The 18495-nt window shown below is 39.3% G+C and overlaps 1 protein-coding gene across 2 annotated transcripts in view; it reads left to right on the top strand.

Annotated features, from left to right (window-relative positions):
* Positions 1-1963: 1963 nt before the first annotated feature.
* LOC114659119 (cytosolic phospholipase A2-like) overlaps positions 1964-18495 on the top strand; it is a 106174-nt gene continuing 89642 nt past the window's right edge. Inside the window, exon 1 of one of the 2 annotated variants that reach the window (XM_028811376.2) lies at positions 1964-2094. The gene's annotated coding sequence lies outside the window, so the exon portion shown is untranslated. The remainder of the gene's footprint in view (positions 2095-18495) is intronic. The other variant, XM_028811377.2, reaches the window with a different exon arrangement.

The raw sequence follows: 18495 nt of genomic DNA, 5'->3' as shown, positions 1-18495 counted from the left end.
AAGGCCAGAGGTTCACAGGACAGTCATCATCAAGTTCTTCTATGTGAACCCTGAATACCATGAGGACTGATTGTGAGGTCATTGATGTTAGGTAGAATGCCTAGAGGGGGCCGGGCGGTCTCATGGCCTTGGAACCCCTGCAGATTTTTTTTTTTTTTCTCCAGCCGTCTGGAGTTTTTTTTTTTTTGTTTGTTTTTTCTGTCCTCCCTGGCCATCGGACCTTACTTTTATTCTATGTTAACTAGTGTTCCCTAATTCTATTTTCTAATTTATTTAGTCTTTTTTTCTTTTTTCTTCATTATGTAAAGCACTTTGAGCTACATCATTTGTATGAAAATGTGTTATATAAATAAATGTTGTTGAAACTGCTCCGCTTCACCTGGGGAGTCAGGGTTGCTAGTGTAGTCGGACAAAGCTGATCTGGGAGGAGTGGAGAAAGAAAGTTGTAGAGTGTGTATGAACTATTTGTGGCAATAAATTTATTTATTGGCATCTGGAACTGTGTCTGTACTGTTGTGTATGGAGTTTGGGGTGCTGCAACGCCCCCTTATGTTCACAATTGGTATTTGTATGTTTTCATGCTTTATTTATGCACAAATTAACAATAAATATCAAAACAGATTAGCTACTTTGCCTTCATTTCAAAATAAATTAGAGAATAATTTCTTAAAAAGCATAATCAGGAAAAAGTACTTCTACTTTATCACTTCCTGAAGAAAATAAGCTATGATGAGAATATTTGAATTGAACAGTACAGGTAGTGGCTGGGAAACAGCAACAAACTTAACTAAAATGAGTCAGTTTAGCAGTAGAGAGTAGTTAGAAAATAAACCCATAATGACTGAACATGGACGCAGGACTAACATTACTCCACACTCTTAAGAATAAAGATGCTAGAGTGGTTCTTCAGAGCGATGCCATAGGAGAACCATGTTTGGTTCCCAAAAGAACCATCTTCATGAAAATTCCAGAAAGAATTTTTACTTATTTGCATTCATAACAGGCTCCATAAATATCCCTGAAGAGATGATAACAGATTTGTGAGATATCGGTGACTTCATGATTTTAAAAGGATTCTTACTGCCTGCAATAAGAGAGGTTCAGTTCAGATTTTCTTGATCTTCCAGTATCCTCCTTGGTAGCTTGTTATACATTAAAGATTTATGTTTGTTTCACATATTAGGAACCTTTTCAACGCCCAAAGAGACAATTTCATAAGCAATAAACTCTTCCTATAATGAAATGGTTCTTTGTCAGGGATTGGTTTTACAATAAACTGTACACCCCTGTAAAGTGCCATTTCTGAACTGTTTTTTAATTGTGTATGCAAGTCAGCAGAACATGTGTTTATTAAATTTACTTGCAGAAAGAAAAAGTTAAAGTGACTCGTGCTGCACGTAAAACAAAGTAACAAGCCATCAAAGTAAATGATAGTTGTTGAATACGGTGGCGCAGTGTTTAGCGCTGCTGCCTCTCAGTATCAAATTCCAAATTTTCCACCATATTAGTGCTATTTGTTCTGCTGGATTCCACCCACTTTCCAAAAGAACTGCAGCATATTTTAACTGGAGTGGGCTCTGCAGGAGACTCGTATCCACCCCGGGACAATTTCTATCTAGCGCTTTGGGATAAGGAACCCGCTAGCCGTGACCCTGAACTGCAACGGTGAGCTGAATGGATTTTTCAGTTAATAGAAAACCGACCGCCAACCAGGGCAATCGAATTAGTGTAACGCCATTTGTTAAGGGACGGAGAGTGACAGAAAAGGGAGCTTTCAATTTCAGACAATGCAGTTATTAAAAAAAAAAATTTTCATAATGAATTTAATTTATGACCAATATCACAACTGAATGGAGGACGTGTCAAGTCATATTAACGCGGCAGAAGTTCTCAAAAGTCACACGGCACTGGCTCTTTAAGATGAAAAGTGGCCCAGCCCAGCCAAGACTAGACCGATCTCACATATGCGCCTCCCACTTTCAAAAAAAAGATCTCTTTCGTTCAGATCGAGAATCCCTTTAGTTCCGATTAAGTGGTGGAATTGGAAGCTTGCGTGACGTGTGCGTGATTGATGGAGTGACAGCTGTCTCCGAGGTGAGTTAATATAGATAGTTGTTCACATCGGACACTCGCCACATGTGGAGACGTTTTGTTTTCTTCTCTTCACTTCACTTCTCATTCGCTTCTTCTTTTCTCAGGCATGCACTGACCCGCAGTCAGCAGCGAGTGCCGCCTCTCGGAATTGCGCTGTGAGCTGCTGTGGGACCGGGGCCGGGGATGGTGTCCGTAGTCACGAAGACGGCGTGTGTGCATTTTAAACATTCCGATTCGCAAGGGGGCAGTCAATTGGTGTGTCAATTAGAAGGGTTTTACAGACTGTCTGAACGCATTTCTGGTGGGGCTCGGATAAGACGTCTACATAAGAAAAATGCACGAAATGATAGCAAATTGAGAACTTTGCATTGTCGCCCCAGAGCAGAAGACTTGGAACGGTGTAATGGACGTATTTTAGCGGAAAGTCGCACTTGAACAAAATTGGATACAGAGAGGAGAGCGCCTTTCTGGTTTAAAATTAATTTTATTCAGGTATCTGTCGCATACTTTCCTTGAAGTGAACGCTGTCCCATTCATTTACCCATTCCACCCATTTTTTTCCAATCCTCTTTTCGGAGCCTAAAGTTGGAGCATCTGCCATTCGTCAGATACCGGTCTCGGACTGGTGCCAGTTCATCGCAGGGCACCCACACCTGGGCAGTTTAGCTTTGCCGATCAACCTAATTTCAAGTGCTTCGGATGAGGGAGGAAACTCGTGAGAACAGGGAAGAGTACTCGAAGTTCACGGGGAAAGCAATCGGCGGGGTTCGGGAAACGATGAAGCTTCAGCGCTCCGACATTTCCTGGTCTCACGCATTTTGTTTCTTAAGAGGTTTGCTTAGTAAATAAGTTACGCGAATACTCAGTTGGATCTAATTAAATTTATATTGATTGGTGTGTGCTTGAAATACATGTACTGTACACAAATAGTTCTGAAAAGGCTGTTGTTTGGATAATTTGGATAGGGTTAATTAAACGACTGGACGGTTAACGATGAAAATTTGCTTGTGCGTTAAAGATGCATTTCTGTATTTGTCTGAGCCTTTTTGTATGTAATGTAGGGTCTTCACAATGGAGATGTACACATGTAATCGGTAGGGCTGTAAAAAATGTGTTGCATCCTACCTGGCAGCATGCAACATGAACAAAAGCAGTTACCGTTAGGGGAATATTTTGTTTTGGGTGATTCTTGCCATTAAAAGCACAGTTTAAAATGTAAAACTGAGCACTAATCCCAACACGTAAAGTTAGCTGAGCGCTGTTGTAATTAAACCTTCAGAAGAGTAAATTTGTGATTTACGAGGGCAATTCATCAAGACGGTATTTATTTGCAATACTAAAAATGTCTGGTGTTGGTGACTGCCATGAATGTTATATGATCAGGCTGGGAGATTGAAAGAGCTGGCTGCATAAAGTTTCAGCTCTGGAACCACCTTCAGGTTTGTGCCACCAGTCTTTTAATTTGTTTTGTTACTTTTCAGTATTGGTCTATCAGACCTCTTCTTTTTACTCAAGCAAACTGACGCAAGCCCTCTTGAACTTTGCAAAAATAGTTGGAAAAGAGCCTGCAGAGAGGGTAGAGGAATAACAAATACTGCAGCACTCATGGCAGCAGAGGCCTGTATCTTCTATTAAAGATGGTATCTGTCTTCACGGCAGTGCTCCTGGCACTGAGGAGCCAGAATACCTCTGATCTATACAGTTGTATTCAGATTCACATTTCACAACATTAGAGAAATCAGTAGATTTATTGTATTGTTATTGAAAATGTTTTAATTAAAAGTTTGACTAAAATTGTACTGAAACCCCTGGGTCAATGTGAAGTTAAAGAGCGAAGACTAGTAACCATATGTAAAGATTCACACCTTTAATATGTTTTTATTAGCAAAATACTTCTATATTTGCATATAACGTCTGTTAACATCTGGAGTTAGTTTATGTATATACATACATACACATATTCTCAATCCCATTCCTGTAGCACTGGATACAAGACAGAAACCAACTCTGCATGGAAGGCCAGTCCATCACAGGGCCCATCCAGACACACACAAGGATAACCTAACCTACATTTCTTTGACAATGTGGGAGAAAAACCCCAAGAGACATGGGGAGAACATGCCATATCTGCTCTGACAACAACCCCTTGTGATATCCAGACCAAATGAGCTGCATGTGTGAGGCAGTAGTGCTGACTAGTGTGCCACTGTGTTCGTCATGTCTATTTAATGACAACAGAGTATAAATAATTGAACAAAACCATATAGTCATTCATCTTCTAATTCATTTTCCCAGTTCATGGTTGCAAGGAACCAGTGGCAGAATTGGGTGCAAGTTGGAATCCCATTCTTTGAGTTGCCAGTCTATTACAGGGCACGTTTATGCACAGTCCTACACTCTTTGGGTTTGTGGAAGATCGAGAAAGCTCCACACAAGCAGAACACAGGATGGAATTTGGACTCGAGTAGTTTGAAGCTGTGAAGCCGCCATACTGTTCTCGTGACGGTGGATGTGGATTTTATTCATGAAGATTCTGCTTCAGTTTAAGGTCATAGGGCTGTTGTAATTAAGTGAAGAATAGTAAAACTAGACATTGAGAAAGAAATGAATATTTCTTGTGTTTTAGGATATGTTTTCAAATATAAAGTTGAATCATTTTCTAAATGACAATTTGTAGAAGTAGATAGTAGAGTGTTCCCATTTTAAGGCTCAGTACAGCGTCATCATGTTACACAAACAAAAAGGCTCAGTGAGTCTATTGTACGAATAGTAAATATATAAAGTAATTTTCCAGTACGGCATATAATGTCAATGGAATTTCTTGACATTTTTGATTGTAAGCCATGTCATTTTATAATCCAGCCAGTGTAGGACAGTAACAAACCCTGGACAGGGCACCTTTCCATCGCAGGGTGAACACACACACTAAACACTATTTTAGTGTCACCAGTTCTCCTAACTTGTATGTCTTTTGACTGTGGGAGGAAACCTGTGCAGACACGGGGAGAACATGCAAACTCCATGCAGGGAGGAACTGGAATATGAACCCTGGCCCCCTTACTTTGAGGAAGCAGCACTAGCACTGCGTCACCATGCTGCCCTCGATTCTAAGTAGAAATCTCTATTACTGTTTGCATGGGAAGCTGGCTTGCTATATGAAGATATTTTATTAAAAAGTATGGGTCCTTGTGCTTTGGTCCTCATGGTGCAGTTTGTTAGGAGTTGTACTCTCCAATTTAATTTGAAGTTAAGTGTAATGCCATAGTTGCACAAATGTCAGTTAATAATGTAGTAGCTATATTTACAATATTAGTTTTATCTGAACCTTTTCTTTATTGTTATGGCCTGCAGGGCAGACTGGATGTTTTCCCCCGCTGTATAAACATCTAGAATCAGAGGCAGACTCATCCATTGGTGAAGAATAAGGTCCACATTTGTATAAGGGTCTCAGTTTTAGACACTGACCCATGTAGTGACTTCTTTCTAGTAGCTAAGATTATTTTTGTTTTTTCAATGCCATAGACAATTGACATCATCAAGCTGCACTCAAGCAAATAGTAATAGATGAAAAGTGGTGGACAACATGAGTCACTGAAGCTATTGGCATGTAACCTGTTTAATTTCATTTTAGAAATGGTGTGTCCATACAGGTACAACTAGATGGATTTGCAGAAAATAAAACCACTTTTGTAAAAATATCTGGCAGTGCAGCTAAGATCAACTCAGGGTTATTATACGTGCAGTGCCAATGAAAAACAAAGGGTTAAAAGTGCACATACCGCCCCTTATATTATCAGTTTTGATCACACTATTTTCACCTGTTATGCTTCATGTCCAGGTTCTTATTCTTTTGCATATGGCAGTAATTTTATCACATAGCCTTTGTTAATGCATGGAGTTTCACACAGAGACTAATCTGTTTAGGTGTCAGAGAAAATGAGGGATATGTACTGGAGCTCTCTGTATAACAGAGAAAAAGCAAAAATAAACAAAAAAAACAGTAATAGCACAAAGGAAAATATGCAGTATGTAAACATTTAGTGTAAACTTGTGCATATAGTTCCTTATCGTTACTTCACTTTCTCTCTTCTTATCCTGACAAATAAGAAAGATCATGGTGGCAGTGTAATTAGCCAGGAAGTCCACACTCTCCTCAGCAACTCTTTCTAACTCTGCTTAGGGAATTGTCTGAGGCTACCAGGCCAAGCAAGGGATGCAAGCCCTCTAGCTTGTGTACTTATGTATGTAGACACCCAGTGGCTTTCCCAGCTAGATGTTCAGACACCTCATCTGGGTTCTCTTGATCCAAGGTCCTCCATTATTGTGCACGTCATCACATTGTCATGGAGAATGGGCCCAGTAGCTCTTATTTTGCCTGCTTGTGTTCACAATCCCAAAGCTTGTGATAATAGGTGAGGATGGAAATGTGGACTGACCAGTAAATTGTTAAGTTTTGTCCACTGACTTGGCTCCCGCTTGACCTTCACAGTCCAAAACCTTGCACAGAACAGGGATACTGGGACTTACTCCTGCAGCCAGGCCTAGCAGTAGTGTTTGCTGGTGAAAGTCTGCTAGCCACGTGACTCTTCAAGCCTGGCCAGGCTCTGTCAGAAAACTGTGTGCAGCTCTACCAGGTGGGCTAAATACATACGAGGTGATGAGTGTGGATTGGGTGCAGTGCCAGTCTAGTGACACATAGGACTAGGACTATATTTTTGTATAATGTGTGTGTATATGTATATGTATGTGTATATATATATATATATATATATATATATATATATATATATATATATATATTTATTTTTTTTTTTATTTTTGGCAGGCCAAAACAAACAGTGCAGTGGGACCAGATGGCATATCAGGTCGGCTCTTAAAGTCTTGCTCTATGCAGCTCCCTCCGGTTTTTCATTTGCTTTTTAACTGGTCTCTGACCTGTGGTATTGTACCTAATCTGTGGAAACAATCAATCATTACCCCTGTATCTAAGGTTTCTAGGCCAAGCTGTTTAAATGACTACAGACCAGTGGCACTTACCTCGATTCCAATGAAATGCTTTGAACATTTGGTGAAAAACATTTTAATGAAAGAGACAAAGTTTTTTCAAGACAACAAGTGTGGAAGATGCTCTGCTTGTTATCTTACATCAAATCTACACCTTTCTTGATCAGCCTGGTTCATATGTCAGAGCACTATTTTTGGATTTTTCTTCAGCGTTCAATACTATACAGCCTCATATACTGATTGAACAGTATGAATGTAAACCCATTTATTACACTATGGATTCAGAACTTTCTTTTAAACCGTTCACAGACAATTAAAGTTCAGGACACTTTTTCAATAGTTATTCATTCAAACACAGGAAGTCCACAGGGGTGTGTCTTATCACCATTACTGTTTACTCTGTACACAAGTGATCTGAGACAGAACAATGACCACTGCTCCATTATCAAGTATGTGGATGGCACCATGATCATAGGACGCATATCTGGGGAGGATGAAAGCCACTATCTAAATCAAGTGGACTGTATGGTAAACTGGTGCAATAAAAACTCTCTCACTCTGAATGTAAAAAAGACCAAAGAAATTATATTTGATTTTAAGAGACAGAAATCTGTATGTTCACCTATTGTAGTTCTGGGAGAGGAGGTAGAAATAGTGACTGAATATAAATACTTAGGAACTTACCTAGATAACAATCTTAACTGGAATACAGTACAAATACAAAAAAAAAAAATTCTAAATGCAACCAGCGCTTATTTCTCCTCCATAAACTCAAACTATTTAAAGTAGACAAGGACCTTGTGTTGTCCTTTTAGCGCAGTATGATCCAGTCTGTGATGACTTTCAGTTTCATTGCCTGGTTTAATAGTCTGACAAACCAAAACTGAAAAAAGCTCCAGCAGATTACAAAGTATGCAGCTAAAGTTATTGGGGCTGAGGTAGATGATTTGACGAGTGTGTGTCAGAGGGCAATGCTAAAGAAACTGGAAATCATCTCAACTGATGACAGTCATCCATTACATGTAGAACTAAAGTTCAGTAAATCAGGAAGGATAGTCGCTTTGAAAACCCACACAAATCACTCCAGAAACTCCTTTCTTCCTAGTGCCATACGACTTTTCAATAAGAAATATCAGAGATAATGATTAAGGTTTTGATATATATCCTGTAACCTTTTTTTTTTGGTGTAAATATGTATTATCTAACTGCCTTACCTTAACCTTTCTTGTTTCTATTTGTCTGTTTTATTTCATTCTGTCCGTTCTTAAATGCAACTGAGAAGGCAAATTTCATGTTTTCTTGTGTAAACATGACTAAATAAAGAAACCTTAAACCCTATATAGTGCCTACACCTTAATTCTGGTTCAGAAATACTAACCATGAAGTCTTCAACTTTGGTATTGGAAATTATATTTATATAATTTAAAAAACATCATTTTTATTTATAATAAATTATATTTACAAGATAGTCAAGTGGCAACACAGTTGTCTCATGTATCATGCCTATTTACTCTCATGTTCTTGTATGTTTTTTCTGGATACTCCATTTTTTCCTTTCTTCATCTCAAAGACATGAATATTAGGCTGATTTGGTAATTTCTCAGTGGTCCCATGTAGGTGCGCATTTGAGTGTGTAATGGGCTTGTACCACTTCCAGAGTTGCTTTCTTCCTTCCCACCAGTGCTACATGGAGGGGCTACAGCCCCCTGTCACCATTAACTGGATTAATTGGGGTTGAGAATAATATGTTATGTACCTGAACAAGTAGTGTTTTCATTATGTAAGACATTTCAAATCACTTGACATTCAGTTTCAAGGCAAATATCCCAGTCTTGATCATTTTATTTATGAAAAAGCTAAGTTTCAGTGTAAAGAACTCAACTGATGCTTTTCCTCTGACTCTTCTGTTATTTTTGCTGTGAATAATTTTGTTTCAGTGAATGAAAAGCAAAAAAAAAAAAAAATCCAAAACTGAATAAGTTGCTGCTATTACCCGCTGGTGACTTTAATTTAGTTTCATTCATCAACCCTCACCTTTTACTGGAAAAGCAGGTTTGGAAAATAACAAATGGCTTCAATTAGCAAATGTGAATGCCTTCACAGGAATAATGCAATTTTTATAAAATATATTTATAAAAAGAGCCGTGCAAACAAGTAATTGTCTCTGCGTCAGCTTTGTGCAGGCCCCTGATCTCTCTGCTCATTCAACAACGGGTGACGGACTGTGGTCAAAGCTTGACCTCCCACCTGTAGAGACTCCACTGTGGAAGCTGACAGCTGGGAAGTCTTTGCAGAAGATGTTCTCAGGCAGTGTGACAGTGCAGGAGGGAAAGTGCGGGATAGCGGGTACTGATGATCTCAGTGGTGGCAGGGGTCCTATGTTGATTTACTGTTGGCATTGTGTGGTTACAAGACTGGTTTGTTTAGGAAGTGAATGTGGTGAGCTCAGCTGTGCTGGTGGGGAAGTGGCCATCTAAAGAACACAACCAATGAAAATCCGTATATCCACAATGCGATTGGGTAACATATGCTGTATACAGGTAAACAGTAAGTGTCTAGTCTGTATCTGGGTGGACCTGAAAAGTAGCCAATCACAAATGACAAACTGAAAGCTTCTCTACACCTTCTGTTACTTTATTTCTCCTTTTGTGTATCACAAATCTGGTCCTTAACCCTTCTACTAAGGGGCACAACCCATGTAGACTGTAGAGCTGGATTAATAGAAATTGGCTCAGTCTGATGGCGTAAAAAAGCTGCTGTCAATGTCAGTAGCTAATAGGACCTAATAAAGACTAGAATAAAGTACTCTGCATAGAGTCCGTGACATTTATTTGCACTGTGGGTTAGTTTATGGGGGCTGTGAGCCAGCCATGTTAGTTGGCGGAACTGGTTTGTCTATCAGAGTATTACAACCACTAAGTCTCATATGACACCCTACCGACCGCTACAAGAATATCTGACGCTGCCATGCAGAATGCTTTAATGGACAGCACGAGCTTGTTAACTTCTGGTTACTTCTTTGCACTTGTTGTTTTAGGAGATGCATCAGAGGTACAATTTAAGAGTATCTCTGCACTTTTACAGGACACATTATTCAAAAATACTGTAACCAGAATGGGACGCCACCAAATTCTAATCCATTCCAATCTCTAGACCCAATAATGCCCAGCACAGTCACGGGTTCAAATAATGGATTTTTTAAAAATCCCCAAAGCATCTTGTATAAGAGAAACAGCTAATAATTATACAGAAATAATGAAAACTCTTCCCTCTCCTTCCACCTCCAGTTGAGTTTAGCCCTCTGGCTCTTTTTATGCTGGTCCCCGAAGGGTTTCCAGTCACCCAGCATGATTTGTGGGGAGCACTTCCAGGTTGATTGGAAACCAGAACAGTCCTTCCCTGACAGCACTCCCTTACGGCACCCAGGGTCCCTGAGAGGTCTGCACTTCCGAACTCCCCTTCCCATGAACCATGCTGAGGTACCTCTAGAGGACCACTGCCAACTAATATATTGGGATGGAACTGCTCCTGGCCTCCAGCTTCCGTTTTTGCAAAAGGTCATGCCGTTGTCCAGCCGGGATGCTCAACTGTCTTCCATGATACTCACAACATATAGAGGTAATGTGTTACACCTTTAGATTGGGATTGTAGGTAGAATGAGGGAAAAAATACACTAATATCAACTGATGGAGCTGGTGCAAGTGAATTAATTGAGCCGAGGGCCTGAACAAGCCTAATACAACATTGATACCCACCTACATGTGTTAAATTTCAATGCTCTTAGTACACATTTGAAATAATTGAATGTCATTGGAGTCATTACAAATGGCTGTTTTAGAAAGATGAAGTAAAAATACTTCTTGCTGCACCCGAGCACAAAGATTATACATCCTTCCTCGAAATAATTTAGAGAAGTGTCCAATATCACACAGTCCACCACTGAGGAAGAAACTAAATTAGCAGTATTGCGTAATGTTTCTACGAGTGGGGAGGAAGAAGGAGGTAGTAAGTGGATCATTCATCAAGATGGCACGTGTCATTAGATGTGCAAATTTTCTAGACTTTTCTTACCTTTCATGGGAAGCTGGTTTCTGTGTGTTGAAATATTTTTGATATCAGCAAAAAATATTAGCAGCATCTTTTAGTACTCCACCTTCAAACAGGACAAAATCGAGTACAAAAGTGCAATTTGACAGCTTTGTCATTTCTAAAGACAATTGTGTGTTGATATATCATTGCTGTTTAAATTTTTTTTTTAACATTTTATTGAATTTACAAGCCGACGCCCGCCGTAACATACGGCGGTGTAAGAATAGGAACGGAAATCGGTGAGAAAGGCAGTTCTTTTATCGGGAACATGTTGTAAATCTTTGTGTCAGCCAATGTCTCCGTAAGGGAATAAAAGTGGGTAAACCATAGGATCGCAATTCATATTGAGCGTGGAAATCTGTTCACAGGAGTTGCCTATGGGATAGATGCAAATGTCCCTTTCAGCAGGCGGTTCGCCATCTTCTCCGATGAAAATTGTTGCAACATTGTTTTGACATGTCGGGGCATTGTATCATCGTAAATCCTGCCTAGGGTTTTCCTTCCTTCCTAGGCAGGATTTACGACGATACAATGGTTTTTTCCTTGAAAACCATTCGTACAGATGCTGTTGGATTGAACTGAGCGATTTCATGCATGTGTTTGTATGATTTAGCGAAGGGGTTGATGGTTCTGAGCATGGAATCTAGCTGGAGAAGTAAATTTTCGCTGCATGCAGAGTTTGCTTTATTTTGTAAGCGTACTTCAGTAGCTTGCGCTGTGTCAAAAACATACAACTGTCCATATCCTGGAGAGGTAGAAGTGTTAGCGTATAGTGGAGTGATTTGGTGATAAATTTGCCCGTGTCTTTTAAAACAGTATGGTCCGTGGCCAGGAGGTTGAGTTATCTGTGCACCCATGGAAGCAAACGCTAGAGAAGAGTTGTGTTCTCGAATGTGTTCACGATATTTTTTAGCTTCTGATGTTTGCTGTGTAAGACGCTGTTGTAAAGACACAGGTGGCTCCCACAAAGGTGGTAAAGCTACTTTATCGTTGTGGCAGCACCTCGAGTACTTGTTGGATGTATTATGCTCAGCAGGCCAGTATAGTGCATGACATGGAAGAGGACGAATAGGAATCGAGAAATGCCAAGTCAGCTGCGTGTGGACGGGACTGGTTTTGAAGTGGAAGCAGGACGAACCAAAAGAGAAATATATATAAGAGATTAAAAGCAAGTGACATTCCATACAAGCAAGTCAAACTTCACAAAACTCAATTCAAATCAAATCAACCCCAACCCATGGGAAGGAGAGCTAGGCCAATAGAGTAAAACTTTAAGAGTAAGAAGAAAATAATTTTCCCCAAATTAATTGATTATTCTAAAATATTATTGATTAGATCCTGCCAGATTTTAAAAAGGTTTTGCAGAGAATTTTATTTTTTTCCAATTTCAAATCGTATATAACATTAGTTACTCACTGACTTAAAAGAGGTGTTAGACTTGTCTTGCTCAACTGAAAGAATCCTATGTACCAATAGTGAAGTAAAGACAATTACAGTTTGTTTGTACTTCTATACTTTAAGCTCATCTGGGAGTCCACCAAATACAGCTGTTAGTGGATTAGGAGGGATTGTGACACCAAGGCTGTCTGATAGGCATTTAAAGATTTTGGTCCAGAATGATGTTAATTTGGTGTTGTTTACATTTATAAACGTAAATGTGGGAATTATGACTTCATTTGAAACAAGTGAAACATCTCATGGAAAGAAACTTTGTGAGCAGTCTATTTACAAAGACTACTGAAACACCTCAAGAGGTGGGATGAGCTGTAAAGTACAGAAGATGAGCGGCTAGGGGGACAGGAAGGTAGCTTAAGCTTATTACAATATACTGTATATTTTTATAGGCACCAGTGCTGGCTCAAGTAAGTCTTGTAATGGCTTCTACTTTTACAGGTACAAGAAATTAGAATTACTAGATCTGATGCCAAATGCCTCATTTAGTTTTCAAGCTTCTTATATCTTGGTTGACCTAATTCATTTGTACTTCAAGTATCCAGAAACTCTGCATGTGAAAATTCATTTGGGAGCTGGTATAATACATATACTGTATAGCCAGACATTTATGAACAGTTGACCATCACACCTACATGGGCTTTTTGGACATCCTAATTTCAAAACCATGGGCATTAATATTGAGTTGCTCCTCCCCACCTCACACCTCCACAAGATTTTGGAGTATACAGTATCTGTGGGAATGCATGCCCATTTAGCCACAAGGTTATTTGTGAGGTCAGGTACTGATTTTGGATGAGTAGATCTGGTGCATAGTTGGCTCAACAGTTCATCTCAAAGGTGTCAACCCATTAGGGTTGAGGTCAGGGCTTTGTGCCGGCCACTTGACATCATCCATGTCTTTGTAGACCTAGGTTGGTGTACTGATGTACAGTTATGCTGGAAATGAAAAGGGCTTTCCATAAACTGATTCCACAAAGTTGAACGTGCACAATTGTCGGAAATGTCTTTGCATGCTGTAACATTAATAGTGGCCTTCACTGGAACCAAGGATCTGAGACCAAACCCTTAAAAAGAGACCCAGACCATTATTCCTCCTACACCAGATCATAAAGTATGCACTATGCGGTGAGTAGCATTGTCCTTGCATCCACTCCACCCAGATTCATCCATCAAACTGTCATCATCACTCCAGAGAACACATTTCCACTGCTCCAGAGTCCAATGGTGGCATGCTTTACACCACTCTAGTTGATGCTTGGCATTGCACAAAGTGATCTTAGGCTTGTGTGTGTCTTCTTGGCCATGGAAGCCCATATCATGAAACTCTCAAAGCACAGTTCTTTTCCTGATGTGGCTTCCAGAGGTAGTTTTGGAGTTTGTTGTGAGTGATGTGACAGAGGACAGGTGATTTTTACATGCTGTATGGTTAACAGCCTTGTTCTGTGAGTTTGCATTGTCTAGTATTTCGTGGCTGAGCTGTTGTTGCTGTGAGGCATTTCCACTTCACAATACTCTAGCGCAGTGTTTCCCAAACTCGGTCCTGGGGACCCCCTGTGGCTGCAGGTTTTTTTTCCAAATGGATTCATAATCAGTGACAACACCTGATAACACTGTTCTCATTTAATCAGCTGGTATTATTTTTCTTTTATTCTACATTCAGAAAAGCACAGCAGCATGATTTTTACATTTATAAGACATTTAGAAATATTTCTGCTTTTGCTATAGATTTAAATGCTTAACTCTCTTCTGTTGATTTCATTATACTTTGCCCCTTCGTTGTATCTTAGTAATGACAATTTAAAACGAGCAGATCAGACACCCAGGCAAACAACACTGAATAATCAAAGGCTGTTACTACTTTAGCGTCAGACCCAGTAATTAGTAAATAATGGATTAATTAAACAATTAGAACACCTAGAAAAGCAGAATGAAAATCAAGATGAAAATACTGTTAAAAAGAAAAAAAATACATTATTCCTATATAACTGCTTGGTACATTTTAATATTTTTTTTTTAGCAAACTTTGTTTTCTAATTTCTATATTGTTCCCTAAACACAGAACTTGGGAAATATCAGTTCACTTAATTAGCCCAGGAGTTCAATTAAAAACAGAAGCTGGTTGGAACAAAAATGGTGTCCCAAGGACCAAGTTTGGGAAACACTGCTCTAGACCATTTATAGTTGACCAGAGACGATCTAGCAGAGCGGAAATTTCACATACTGACTTGTAGCAAAGGTCACAACCAATGACAGTGCCATATTTAAAGTCACCAAGCTCTTCATTACAATCTTTTCTACTGCTAATGTTTGTCAATGGAGATTGCATGGCTATGTGTTACATCTTATGCACCTGTTAACAATGAGTGTGACTGAAACTCAGTAATTTGAAGGGACATCCACAAACATTTGGCCATATAGCATATGTTCAGTGCTTGAAATTGGCCTTCTTCTTCACTAATTTAATTTGCCATGAGCAGGGATAACTTTATAGTATTACTTTATTTTTCTTTGGTAATTGTGACAGGAAGAGCTGTTGCTTTTGTCTTCCCTGGTGCTGTCTTGTTACACTGTAGCTTCTTTTGTTATTCACATTTATGTTTCTATACTTTTTTAACTTTGAGAATGTAAACAACAAATCTTCCACAGAACCTGACATTTGTTGCTTATTTATACCTTATTTATTGTATGTGTGTGTATGTAGGACATACAGCAGATTTAGCAAGTATTCAGATCCCTTCACGTTTTTCACATTTTGCTATGTTGCAGTCTTGTACTTAAATCGTTTAAATTTTCCACATCAAGCAACACTTAATAGACCATAATGACAAAGTGAAAACAGGGTTTTAGAAATTTTGGAAATTTATTGAATATAAAAAGCTGAAACATCACATTGAGCCAAGTATCAGACCCTTTGTTCAGTACTTACTTACAGTTGAAGTCCCTGTGGCAGCGATTATAGCCTGAAGTCTTGAATATGACGTGGCAAGCTTTGCACATCTAGAGTTGGGGATTTCCTGCCATTAGTCTCAGCAGATCCTGTTAAGCTCTGTCAGGTTGGATGGAGACCATCAGTGGACAGATATTTTAAGGTCTCTCTAGAGGTTTTTGATTGGGTTCAATTCTAGGCTGTGGCAAAGACATTCCCAGAGTTGTCGCTAAGCTTATCCTCAACTCTGTCTAGTCTCCCAGTCCCTGCTGCAGAAAAACAACCTAACTACATGATACTGACACCACCATGTTTCAGTGTAGGAAGGGTATTGTACAGGTGATGAGCAGTGCCTGGTTTTCTCTACACATGACACAAATGAAGGTTATTGATTCATTCCCCTCCATGGACTCTGTCTGTGTTCTTTAATCATTTATTGTGCGGCTGTTTCCATTGTACAAATATTGTAACATTCATAAAATGACGTAACATTCTCAGTATTGATTAAGATATTAGATGTCTGAAGCCTGTGCAGCCAGCATTGGACACAAGGCACTAAAGACCCATAACTTGGTCATTTTCAGACTCTACCAGGTACAGGATCCAAAACCAGGGCCCTGAATCGAAAGTCAACAGCATTAACTTTTACACCACCATGCCACCCATAGAGACAGCTCTAAAATGCAGCTTTGCTTAAAGTAAATGTAATAAATCAAACATATGGTTTCGTCTAAATTATATACTTTTATGAAATTTTTTTTTTAAATCCATTAAACTTTTGTGATCCTGTTTAAATAGTGCAGGTGACAAGCGGTACTTGGCTTCCCCGAGACATGACACTAATCTTGGTTTCATCAGACCAGATAATCTTGTTTCTCACATTCTGAGAGTCCTGTATGTGCTCTTTTGCAAATTCCAAGCAGGCTTCTATTACTGTCTCTTACTGAGGAGAGGCTTCTGTCTGACAAATCTGCCATAAAGCCCTGATCTGTTGAGTGTTGCAATGATAGTTATCCTTCTGGGGGTTTCTTCCCCTTCCCCAGATCTGTGCCTCAACACTATCCTGTCTCTAACCTTTTCATTCATTCATTCATTCATTCATTCATTCATTCATTCATTCATTCATTTTCCACCTTCTTATCTGAAGCTAGGTCACAGAGGCAACAGTCCTAGCAGTGAGGCTCATATGTACTTCTCCACCAGCCACACTTGCCAACTCATTCTTTGGGATCCCAAGGCACTCCCCAAGGTCTCTTCTGAGCTGGTCATACCCATAAAACCTCCACAGGAAGTCGTCCAGGAAGTATCCGTATCAGATGCCCGAACTACCTCAATTGGCTCCTCTCGATGCAGAGGTTGTCTCTAAACTGTGTAAGAAATTCCTTCGACTTCATGGCTTGTTTTCTTTTTTGTTCTGATACACATTGTCCATTGTGGGACCTTACATGCACAGGTCCAATCAATTGAATTGACCACAGGTGAACTCCAAACAAGGTGTATAAACATCTCAACAGTGATCCGTGGAATGGGATGCAGCTGAAGCAAATTTCAAGTGTCATACTGAAGGTTCTGTATACTTGTGTTAAAGTGATATTTCAGTTTTTTATTTTTAATAAAATTGCAACAATTTCTAAAATCCATTTTTTTTGCTTTATCTGGGGTGTTGAGAGTTGTTTAATGAGGCAAAAATTAATTTAAATGATTTTAGCACAAGGCTAGAATAAAGAAGTGAAGGGGTCTGAATACTTACTGTATCCTAGTGATGTATGTTGTGTGCTTCCTTTTGTCATTTTATTTTGTAAGCCAGTGTCCTGACATATACAAGTATAAAAGTAAAATGCTTTAAATGGAGTGCAAATGTACAGTACATACCCAAATTATTCCATATATTGCAGTTAACATTAGAAGCTGATGGTAAATAGAAATAAATGTCTTTTTCTACTATAGTTATATGTTCAAAGTCTGACAGTTGTTCTTGTAGCATACCAGCAGTTCTGTACAGTATAAGGCTTCCTCCGCGAGGTACTCCTCCCTATCCTGCATGGCTGTAAGCCATTTCTTTACTTGGATGGATACACTGCATTTTGCTAGCCACTGCTTACAGCATGAAAGTTAAGATTAATTTCAAGTCCTAATTAATGGCAAGCATATTCTGAGGCTAATTAACAGTTTACTAACTAGTTAAGAACTTAAACATGAAAACCAAAATACCAGGGTATTGTGTGGTGGTTGACTTAATGGTTCTTTTTCTTTTTTTAATACTGGTTTGGACGTAACTGGCACATCTTTTTTTTGTGCAGAGGCTTTACACTTTTTTTTTTCCAATCAAACAGATACAAATGCCTTGTAAATAGTAATAAATATTTTCTTATTATTATTATTTCACAGGGTCTTGAACATTTTCTGACTCTGGGTTCTCCTTTAAGGTTTGTTTTGACTTGGCACCAAGCAGCGTGACTAATTGCAAATGCATTTGGCCTGTGCCCCATTCTCGTAAATGGACCTGGTGTGGGGCTGCCGAGCATCCTGGGGCTCCAGCTGCTGGGACTTGAAGATCAGTTTGGCCAATTTCTTATTGGCACTTCCATGTTTGAGCTTTGGAGTACTGAGAGATATTGTATGTGTACCAGTGTGTGTCAGCACGCCGAGAGTGCCTGTAATATGAGGGATCAGCGTGATATATGTGGGGAGCTGTACCTGTCCGTACCTGATCAGAGCTACATAGTGAAGAGCATAACAAGCTTAATCCAGTAGTAACGCTACAACGTACAATAAATATATGCAGAAAACAAAGTATTTTAATAGTAGTCTCATTATGGCCAGCTAATGCGTCTCTCAAAAGAAAATACGGCTAGTTTTGTTTTTCTGTGGGATGCAGATGCAGCTGGAGAGGTGACATCAGTTATGCGCAAAGCTGATCCGGCAGT

Source organism: Erpetoichthys calabaricus, chromosome 10 (assembly GCF_900747795.2).
Source record: "Erpetoichthys calabaricus chromosome 10, fErpCal1.3, whole genome shotgun sequence".
In the NCBI taxonomy this organism is placed as follows: domain Eukaryota; kingdom Metazoa; phylum Chordata; class Cladistia; order Polypteriformes; family Polypteridae; genus Erpetoichthys; species Erpetoichthys calabaricus.
This window is presented reverse-complemented; position numbering and strand designations above follow the sequence as displayed.